This window comes from Lissotriton vulgaris, unplaced genomic scaffold (genome assembly GCF_964263255.1).
Source record: "Lissotriton vulgaris unplaced genomic scaffold, aLisVul1.2 SCAFFOLD_1341, whole genome shotgun sequence".
NCBI lineage: Eukaryota > Metazoa > Chordata > Amphibia > Caudata > Salamandridae > Lissotriton > Lissotriton vulgaris.
The window spans coordinates 296,951-308,828 of record NW_028253599.1 but is presented as its reverse complement, the minus strand read 5'-3'; positions in this window follow the sequence as shown (position 1 = coordinate 308,828).

The following is an 11,878-nucleotide window of genomic DNA, read 5'->3' as shown; positions in this document are numbered from 1 at the left end:
TCACATTGTGCATAAGTGTCAGCAGCAAGCAGAAGGTCATCCACGTACTGGATGAGAGCAACGCCAGACTGCAATTTAAACGAATCAAGCTGCCTTTTCAAAGCCTGGCTGTAGATGCTAGGGCTTTCAGTATAACCTTAGGGAACACGACAAAATCTATACGATTTATTATTTAGCGTAAAGCCAAACAGGTATCTGCTATCAGGATGAACAGGGATGGAAAAGAACGCATTCTTTAAATCAATGACGCTAAACGTGGTGGCCGTTGGTGGAACCAAGGTAAGCAGGGTCGTAATATCGGACACCACCGGGTATTGGGGAATGACAATTTTGTTGATCTCTCGCAGATCAATAATAAAGCGATAGATTTTGCCGTCAGTGTCTCTCTTAAGGATCGGAAGAATAGGACTGTTGCAAACATTATAACGGACCTCCTCCACAACCCCTGCAGAAATCAAATCCTGAACAATACGTGTCAATGCAATTTCACCTTCTCTCGAGATCTTATATTGTGGCACTCGTGGTAGAGGGGCCCCCTCCTTAACAGTAATGTGTATTGGTGGAATACGCATCTCTCCCACATCCGTATCTGAGGTCGCCCATAACGTATGCGGTAGAGAGGCCAAAGCTGGAACATCTAAGATGGCGTAAAACCTATCGGGGTCAGGATAATTGTCATTCAGGATAACCCGCACTCCCTCAGGGGCGCAACGTATCGTTGCTCGAAAATATTTAAGCAAGTCAATACCCAGGATATTATCTGGCGTGTGGGGTGATAACAAGAATTGACCAAAACTAAAGTATTTGTCAAGACATAGTGCAAGGGGCTTGGACAATGGGCTGGGGGAGGGTGTGCCATCAAACCCTACACATGTAATCATTTCGCCAGACAGGGGAGCCCTCGGAACCAAGTTTTTCGACAGAGCGCTACGTGTAGCCCCTGTGTCGACAAGAAATTGATCAGTAGAACCCAGAATACCCGCTGTTACATATGGACCCTGCTGATCTACCGGCACTTCAACTGATTCCTTACCCCATCCTACGCAGTCCTATGCATGCACATAATCCTGGTGTTCCACATTCTCTCCCTCCGAAATCTGATACTGATTCCGCCTATCAAACGTATTTCGTTCATCCTGGCCACGGCCCCTCTCCTCAACCCTTCCACGATCACTTCCGCTACCTCTCGCTCCCGTATAACCTCCTCTCGACCTTCCACCTCCTCGACCACGCTGACTACGTTGCTCACGAAGTACCGGACAATCTTCGGCCCAATGCCCAAACTCCTTACAATAAGCGCACTGATCCTCCGCAATGTCCGTACGACCATACAACGTATTTCCTCCACCCCGTCTACCTCTATCATTCCCTCTACCCTGTGGTCCCCGAACCTGCGCCAACATCACCTTCGTTTTCAATTCCTTCGCCTTTTTCTCAACACTTTCTTTAGCCTCCAATTCCTGCCGCTCATAATACTGAGCCATAGTTAACAAGGACGCAGGGGTCGCCGTGGCCCAGGAACTTTCGCTCGATTTCAATCTCTTTGCAATCTCCGGTAGGAGATTAGCCACATACTTATCTACAAACAAATGCCGACCCGTATCGTCTGTTAAAGATTGACCACTGTAATCATGAAATGCCTCTTCAAAACGTGTAAAGAAATCTGAAACCGTTTCGTCGGGTTTCTGTTTGCACGAAGTTAACATGGTCCAATCAATCTTTTTAGAGGGAACAAGCGTCTTTAATTTATTCAAAATAGCTGCCGGAAGATCTAGAATTAACTGACAAGGCTTACACGCCGGTTCCCTATCCAAATCAGCAGCATTTATTTCTTTCCATGTGCCCCCCAGTATCGTTTCATCATTATTTTTACGAATTTGTCTCCACATATCAGGTGGTAGAATTAGCACAAAGAACAAATCTATATCCACAAGAGTCATCACACAAGACGAAATAGCCCCTTCCACCCCTTCATAAAATGCCGCCGGATTTTTCCGAAGATCAGGTAAAGAGTTTTTCAATGCCATAACATCTGCTCTATTCCAAGGCGTATATACCCAGTTATATACAAAATACCCTTACGCATCTTTTGATAATTTATCATCATCGGTACCTTCCCCTTTAGGTGGAACATACAAGGGCGCAGCTTCACGCATAGGCATAACATGCAACGCAGAACTCTTATCTGAACCACGGAGAGAACACTCCTTAGCCTGCCCGTTATTCTCCAATTCGGACTCCTTTTGCCTCCTTTTCCGCTCCTCCCGCAATCTCGTTGTTTCGTCCCGCAGCTGGATCAGTTGCGTGAATAGGTCGTCAACATCTGCAAGATCAAATACACCTTGAAGCAAATTCTCACGATACACTGACAACGATTTAGGTTCTAACGTGACAGAAAGTTCACGATACGCAGCAACAACTTCATCTGCCAAACTAGATAAAAAATACATTAATTCAAGATTCGACCACGCCTTTTTCTCCGCAAGCAACTGATCCTGAGAGACACACTTCTTATTCACTTTACGAGCCCAACTACGTAAATGTGCGGACCTCTCCGCAGTAAACCTGAGAGCGGATACACCTTTCTTTTCCGACTTATCCAGCCCATCATCTCCCGGATCTTCAGCTGGAGCCGTCGGCGAAACGTACGGAGGCGGTGACCAATCTAGCAATGAAAAATCATCAGTCTCATTATTAAGGACAGGATAAAGCGGTCGACGGATAGGAAATTGACCAGTCGTTTGCAATTTACGTTCCCGTTCCTCCCTCTCTCTCTTCTCCTGAGCCTCCTTTTCCTCAAGCTGTAAAGCCTTATCCCGAGCAGCCTTGCGCTGCTCTTTGTCCGCCAAGGCAACTTCACGCTTCATTCGCTCACGCACCGCTTTCTCCCACATTCGCACACAATCAAACATATTTTGTCTAGACCTGCGTTGAAACAAACATTGTTCCACAAACTGTACTTTACGTAAATCGAACGACCCATGTAGAGGCCATTGCAATTCAGGATCCGACTTTGTATACTTATGCCATAATTTGCTGTACATTATAGGGGGAAGGCCAAATTTTATATACATCTCACGGTTTGGTGTTCCTTCTGGAGGAGCCGGCTGTGCTTCAGCTAACCTAATTGTGGCACCATTTCCAAAGCAGCACATTCCTCGGAGTGTGCTGAAAACAGGCATGTTCAAAAAGTATCACGAAAGCGTGACACCGTACAAAATGGCACTTACAGTACTTCACACAACTGTGCCGCTCAAAGGAAAAAAACAAAGTTAGAGAAACATCTCTACATGCCTGCCTATGTGAAGTGCACTACACATATAAGTTCAAAACACAAATTTCACAAACGTTAGCTAACTCAAGTCAAATCACAAATCGTAGGACTTCGGCAAGCGTCCAAGGACTACCTTACCGAACACAAATCATAGACCTTCAGTAAGCGTCCGAAGACTACCTTACCGAACACGAATCATAGAACTTCAGTAAGCGTCCGAAGACTACCTTACCGAACACAATTCTTACCCAATTTCTCAAATGTCCAGATTCCAACTGCCAAGGTCTTGTAAGCCAAATCAGCCAAACGGCACTTTCTCAGCAACGCAGACACTCGAAAACTCAGTCGGAGACCGGCGCCACCTGGAAGGTCAGATCGGAAGGAAAGGAAGAAACACCGTGGCAGCCAAGACTCGGGTCACTCGTGGCAGCGCGCGTCCATGGCGAGTTTCCAAGCCTTCGTCACGACCTCTCCTTCGGGCATCCGAGTCGCCGATGAGTCCCTTCGTGGTTGCCAATTTGAAGTAAATCAGGGTTCCCAAGGCCTACATGCTCCGAAGATAACCCACTTACACTCAAGAACTGTTGGCACGGAAACTGTAAAAGGCAAAGAACAAGTTTATTAAGACCCCATGGGGTGGTGGTACACTCAAACAGCACCCTTCGGTAATGCAAGAGGTATCACACCGAACACCGGTGTGAATCCGATTTATATACAGTTTGGGGCAATAAAAGATAGGCGGCACAAGTTAGGACACATTTATGTACATATATGGTCATGTTTTGGAACACTGCCAGCTCATTGGAGGGGGCACAACTCCGCTGGTCAGTTTGGCGCACATTCCTAAAGGCTTACCTCTAGCCAGATGACCCTACCGTAATTTTCTGTCCAGAGGTCTCCACTGTCGTGGCTAAGTCATACCCTCAGATATTTGACTGGTTCCGTCACCCAAGTTAGTGAGTATTCCGATTCAATTTGTGGGGTGTTTTCCGTGACTTAGTCCAGTTCATTTTGAAGCCCGACGATTCCCCGATGTGTATGACCTCCCAGATAACCGCTTCAAGGTTAATATGGGGTTCTAGAACGTAAAGGGCTATGTCATCTGTATACTCTGAGACCATCACTCTGCGGAGTCTGAAGTTGAGCCCTCTGTGCACGTGGTGTTGTCGTAGTTGGGCTGCTAGTGGTTCTATTACCATGGCGAACAGAATGGGAGAAAGAGGACATCACTGTCGGGTATACCTTGGAATGGGGCTGATGTCATTCCGTTAAGGTGTAATGGTGCAATCGGGGACTCATATAGCAAAGTAATGAGGCGGATGAATTGGGGGCAAAATCCTAATCGCCCGAGGAGACCAAACAGTAATTGCCATTCCAGGGAATCAAACACCTTTGTGGCGCCTAGGAGGGTGGTGCCCACCGCTAATGTGGGCTCCACACTTTGCATGACTGTGGACTGAGTTCTGAGATTATGTGCTGTCGAATTGTCTGGGACAAAGTCTGATTGGTCGGGGAGAATTATGTCTGGAAAAATGGGCCATATTCGATTGGAAATCAGTTTAGCTAGGATTTTGTTATCACTGTTAATCACTGACACGGGGTGATAAGAGTCACATAAATGTGGTGATTTCCTGGGTTTCGGTATGGAAATGATCATTGCTTCTCTTAAGAAGGGTGGCAGCATTTGGGCCTCTAACGATCCTTGGTACATAACTACCATATGGGGGACTAGCAGGGTGGCATATTCTTTATAAAAAGAGGCAGTTAGGCCGTCTAGACCCGGGCCTTTGTCATACTGGAGACTGCGGTTGACTTGCAGGACGTCCTCTTTAGTGAAGGGTGAGTCCAAGTACTGTCACCTCACGTAGTCAAGCCACAGCAGTTTAATGGAATCAAAGTATTCTATTAGCATTTCCTCAGGTATGTTTTCCGTAGTATGGTAGAGATTAGAGTAGAAGGAGGTCATCGTGTCGAGTATGGCCTGTGGGGAAATCTGGTTTGTTGATTACTCATCCTGGCATTCCGTAATATAGTGTTGAGCTCTAGGCCTGCGTAGCATGTCTCCCAGGAGTTTGCTAGCACCTTCACCTTCCCTGTACTGTCTCGCTTAGCATTTGTGGATAAATAGTGAAGTTAGCGGTTTGCTTCTTCCTCGTATTCTGTGAGTTTCTCTCGTATTGACGCTAATGTAGAAGGGGATCTCATGTCACAGAGTAGCGTTTGGAGTTCCCGCAGATCTTTTTCCAGCAAGTCTGGAATGGATTGCTTTTAGCACCCCAGTCTGCTTTGCGATACAAGCCCCTCTTACCACCGCCTTGAAGGCCTCCCATAGTATCTGGGGGAAGCTGACTGAGCCCTCATAGACTACAAAAATGTCTGTGATGGCCTGGTGTATTTCAGCCTAGAATACCTGATCACGCAGTGCGCCGCTGCGTGTGGCGCCATGTGAAGGCGCAATTTGAGGTCGCGGGAAGGGTATGCTCTAGAAGCACTAAACATGGTCAGACAGTGTCCGATGGTGGCGTGTCATGGCTGTTGCTGTTGACCATGTAGTCACGTTTCTGGTGGTCAGCCAGCAGTCTATGCGCGACCACGCTTCATGTGCTAATGTCACTCATGATCCCTACATACGTGTCCCGTTCTTATATCAACATACATCATTAATGTTGAAATCTTGCATTAAAGCATGGAGTTGTGCCACTGCTTAAGGGTGGGGCCGCCGATCAGCTCCCGATCTGTCTAGTTCAGATCTAGGATTACATTAAAATCTCCCCCCTGGTTATAGCTCCGTGGCCCATTTTCACTATTTGGTGCCACAGCTCAGTGTAAAAGTCCGGGTCGTCTATGTTAGGGCCATATATGCAAACCAGCATGAGAGGTTGCTGTTGGAGTTGTCCTGCCGCTATAGCATACCGCCCTCAGTATCCTTTTTAATCTGACTGAGCATCCATGGGATACCTTTCCTTATAGGTATTGCAGTGCCCCTGGCATAGTTGGGATTCAGGGAGTGGTGTACCTCTGCACACCAGCGCACCTCTATGTGAGTAGAGGTGGGTGGGGTCAGGTGGATTTCCTGAAGGAAGCAGATATCTGTGTGGTGTCTATTGAGGTATGTGTAAACAAGGCGAGCTTTCCTGGGGTTGTTGAGCCGTCTAACATTCCACGTTCGGAGCCTAAGTCCTCTGGGTGCCATTGGTATGTTATGGGTAGCTGGGTGATGGTATGCAGGGTCATCTTCTTGGTGCGCCGTCTACTCGGTTGGGGTAATTGGGAGCTCAGTCTAGTGTCTACTGTGTTACAGTAGGGCAGTAGTATGGGATCTGTCCTACAGACTGTCTGCCTCAGTGTCTTACCTATGTGTATTTGACAGGTGCCTCAACTAAAACGTAGACAAAATCGAATACTCTCAAAACAGTAGAAAAATGAACCCCACTCCCTCTCCCACTCCAAACCCTGAAATTGGTTGAGTAATCCATCGCCACCCGCTCACCATCCCCTCCCCATCCCCTCCCCAGTCTGAATAGAAGAGCGTGGGACTTATCCCTGGGGGCAAAGAAGAGCCTCGCGTACACACCAGCCTTCCTCCGGCTTGATGGCTGAAGCAGTGGCTCACGCCTTGTGGGTGGCTCCATTGGCGGTAGATCACATAAACTGTGTTAAGGAACCCGGAAGTGGGCTCTGCACAGGTCTTCCCCGCCAGTTACAGTGCCGCTTTGTACTGCGGTGATTGAAGTGGATCAGAGAGGTCTGAGTTTAAAGTTCAGTCACTTTCGTCCAGATTCCCATGATCTTGATCCCTTGGAGAGTGTCTGGACAACTTTGCAATCAGCAAATCAGGAAATTTGAGCGCTGCTTTGGCGTCAGTGAACTGATGAGCTCTGCCACCATGTGTTATGCGTCGTTTGGCTGGGTAGAGAGGAGCAGATTTTATCTCAGCTTTTTGGAGTAATTTTTTAGCTGGTAAAAATTCCTAACGGTCAGTCTGAACTATAATTGTGAAGTCCGGGTAAAAGGAGATCGTATTTCCTTTGTATTATAGGTTGCCGTGTTCACTTGAAAGTCGCAGCACTGTGCCTCAATCCTTAATGTTTTGGATTCACGATATTATGGGGCGGGCTGGTGCACCTGGGATCAGTCTGGGGTCCAGCGTTCTGTGAGCCCGCTCTATTATGAATCAGGAGAGAGCCCTTCTCCAAACATGTTCATTACATATTTTTCCATATTGTCAATGGCCGTGGACTCCGGGACTCCAAAAATTCTCAGGGTATTTCATCTAGATTGTGCCACTAGGTCTTTGTTTTTGGCTCTTATTATTTCAAGTACTTTCTCCATCTTGAGTAGTTGTTCATTCCCCTTTGTTTGGTCATTCTCTTCGTCAGAGACTCTAGGTTCAATGTGGTCTAGTCTATTATTGTATTTATCCACCTGTTCCTTCATTCTGTTGACGTGACTTGCCATGAGGTCTAGTTTGACGCCTATGTTGCAGAGACTGGACTTAACTTCCACCAAGATTTCTTTGATGTCGACATCTTGGGCGTCTTCCTTCTTCCTCCTGGGGGTTGTCTAGGCTATTCGCGGGTTGTGGTTTGTCCACTTTGCCTGTCTTTTTTTCCCTTTTGAAAGGGAGTTTAGTCTGTCTCATGTCAGGATTGCCCCTGTGGTTTTAGATTCTAGTTATTGCTTCAGTCTTGGGGGGTATTCAGTGGGTTCTCAATAGAATGCGGTGGGCAGCAGCAGCATCTATCTGCAACACTGAAGGGCATATTCTCAAGGAGCTATCGCGGAGTTAACGTCACTTTATTGCTGCCATAGTACTGATAAATGTATCTCTCCATTTACAAGCCGGTGTTAACAGCCCACAGTACCAGTTCAACCGTGATAGCAGCCGCAAAACACATCGACACTGGTGACTCCTGCAACTATCGCTAATGCGATGCAGAGTAGACATTCCCGTGACAAAAGCCGCAACAACACCACTCCACAATATTCACAACGACCAGACAGAACTGCAATAAGAATACAAAATAGGCGATAAGGCGCGTTAGCACCAGGAAAATAACACCTGCTCTGACCTGGTGCAAAGTCGGACCACAGCCTGTACCACAAAAGAGAGAACAGCCCACAGCCATATCGGAAGGGCAACAGATGGCATGGAGCCACTGGTCCTTTGGCCTGGACACCTAAGAGGGCCACAACACCCACCACCACCCCAGGACCTCAATGCACACCCAGAACACTCCTCCAGAACACCACAGAGGCAGCGATGACAAAGACAACGGACCCTCAGGAATTGCACCAGCCTCACAGACCCAACACCTGACAATGTCATTGCCCATTACAGGCCCAAAAGGACAGCCATCCTATGCATCTTGACCAACAAGGCCCAACAGGCCGACTGCACAAACACAGCGGACAACCAACATCCCATCCCACACAAAGATGCTGGCTGTGCTGTACTTGTTGGCCCCTGGTACCCCCCAACCAACAACCGCAAGAGTCGGAGGAGTCACACAGCCAGCCACATCCAAGTACCTCACACCTGTCCTGGACATCACCACAGCCTGGTACCCAGTCCCTATAAGTCCAACACAATGCGCAGGTTCCGATGGACACCAAGCAGGGACCATACGCCATAGCTGGATGCAAGCATGTCTTGGGGCAATCAACAGCACAATTTGCCTCCTCTAACTCTAATGAGAAAATAGGGCAGCAAGATACTGCTAAATCTCTTCTTCCCAATTTTACCCTTACCTCATAAATCCAAATAGTTACGTCTATTTCTATGGCTAAATCAGGATCACCGGAAGACCCCTGCCCTCCTAGAGTCCTATAAAGTATTGGCCACTTTATAGGACCTTATCTGTCCAAACTGTTTAATCAAATGCTGGCACAAGGGTGCTTCCCTTCGGTTTGGAAACGGACCTGTATTCTCCCTTTGCCGAAGAAAACCAACCTTAATGCTATCGATCCTAACAATTAGCGACCTATCGCCAAAATCCCTCTACCAGCAAAGATAATAGAGAAAATTATTAACAAAGAACTCTCTACATTCATTTCCAATACCGAATTCCTAGATCATAGTCAATTTGCCTTTAGGTCTGATCATAGTACGGAAACGGCGTTGATTAAAACTACTGAAAAAATTTGATCGTCTCTTGACAGCGGTGGGTCAGCAGTTCTTATACTGCTAGACCTATCCGCTGCATTTGACATGGTAGACCACAGTCTTCTGGTGCAGCGGTTAAAAACTATAGGAATCGGAGGAGCTGCTCTTTCTCTTCTTACCTCCTTCTTGTCTGACAGAACCCAATCTGTTCAGCTGGGCAATTTTAAATTAGCCCCTTTCACACTGCCTTGTGGGGTCCGACAGGGCTCTTCGTTGAGCCCCACTCTCTTTAACATGTATGTTGCGGAATTGGCCCCACTTATCAGGAGTTTTAATCTTATTCCAACTTTCTATGCTGATGATACCCAATTGGTTATCTCGATAGCGGACAAGGGTATCAACTTCTTTACTAAGTTACATGGATGTATGACCAAACTTAGTTCTTGGATGAGTGATCACTTCCTGAAATTAAATTCCACCAAAACGGAGGTGATCATGTTCGGGAATCTTTTTCCTCCCTGGTCCCCAGACTGGTGGCCGGACAACCTCACACTCCCCTCCCCCACACCTGTGACCAAAGCCAAAAATCTGGGAGTTATTATAGATGATAAATTGAATTTCAAATCGCAAGTATCTAAAGTGGTGTCCTCAGCTTACTTCATGATAAAGACTCTAAGAAAAATCTGTCCTTTTATCCCGCTAAAATCAAGAAAGACGGTGGTGACTTCGCTGGTGTTACCCAAAATAAATTACTGCAATGGGCTATATATTAATATTCAAGCAACCCTACTCAAAAAACTTCAAACAGTACAAAACGCTGCTGCAAGACTTGTACTGGATATGCCTAAATATCAGTCGGTCTGAATTGGTATGCAGGACCTCCACTGGTTGCCAGTCGCCCAAAGGGTAAAATTTAAAGCCGGTGCATTGCTCACAAAGCTCTTCATAAGGAAGGCCCCACATTTCTATGGGATCTCTTAAAATGGTATACCCCAAACAGATCCTTGAGATCTTCCAACTCATACCTGATACCTATGACCAGAATAAGAAAGGGGAATTGGGGAGGACGGATTTTCAGTTATTTTCCTTCAAAGGCCAGTGTTATTGTTGGCATGGCGGTGGACATGCACGGACGGACATTAGAATGGTGTCCAATTGGAGTGCACGTGGTGCAACCGTGCATCGCACACAAGTGTGGGTGCCCGTGGCAGGGAGGTGCAGCTGTGTGGTAACGTGACGCTTAGAGGACGCTCATGTGCATCGTGCTGGGCATGTCATCCATAAATCCCAGGGTCGCAGATGTCCCACCACACCCACCACCGGCCTCTGTACCTCTCCGGTATGCATGCAGCTGTTGAAGTTATTGTAGGGTTGAACGGTCCTTTGTCGGTACTATCAGGCGGTAGGACATCTGCAGCTCCGAGCAAAAACTTGCATGTGCCTAGCACCCCCTGACAGATACGATAGCATTTGCTTGCGACTCACATACTTCGCACTGCCTGACATGAGTCCAACGTGTACACATCCCACACACAGTAGTCCTTGGTCATAGTTGGCGTGCGTGAAATAAGTATGGGCGGAAAATTCGTTCTGCTTGCGAATTTGCGGTTTTTCCGCGAATTGCGCGGAATTGCGGCAAAATCTGCGAATTGGCGGGCAGGACTAATTTTGCTGCTTCCTGAGCGGCGCCTCCTTGCCTACTTGCAACTATTCTCTGACCCTGCTCTGACCCTCGAAGCAGGGTCAGAGAATAGTTACAAATAGACAACGAGACTCCTGCAGGAAACACTTACAGATATAGATAAAGCTGGTGCCTGAGTTGAAGGTCAAATTCAGTAACTCCTTAATCAGTCCAAAAAAATATGCATTTTGTTGAGGCTGGGCAGGTGTGTGTTCTCCCCATATCTACAGGCGAAAATTAGCTATGATGCTCGATGGAGGCCTTTGCATCCTTGACTTTCATGAGCTCTATCCCCGTGCAGTTCCTGTGACCACAAGCTTCTTTCTCCCCGGATCTGCTGCTCTGATCGGTGCCTGTCCTTTTATACACACAAGAGGCATGTGAACTCACATAGAAGCCTGCGCGTTTGCCCCCCCACCCCACACACACTAGTGGTGTGCACCGTCTTCTCGCTCTTTAGCCACTATGATGGACAGCTCACCCGAGGAACTCCGGCGCCTTTCAGCGCAATGGCAAAGTTAATCAGCAAAAAAAAATGTGCGCTTTGTCGAGGCTGGGCAGGTGTGTGTGCTCCCCATATCTACCGTCGAAAATTAGCTATGATGCTTGATGGAGGCCTTTGCATCCTTGACTTTCACGAGCTCTATCCCCGTGCAGTTCGTGTGACCATGAGCTTCTTTCTCCCTGGATCTGCTGCTCTGATCGGTGCCTGTCCTTTTATACACACAAGAGGCATGTGAACTCGCATAGAATCCCGCCCGTTTGCCCCCCCCACACACACTAGTGGTGAATGAATGAATGAACGAATTTGGGATTT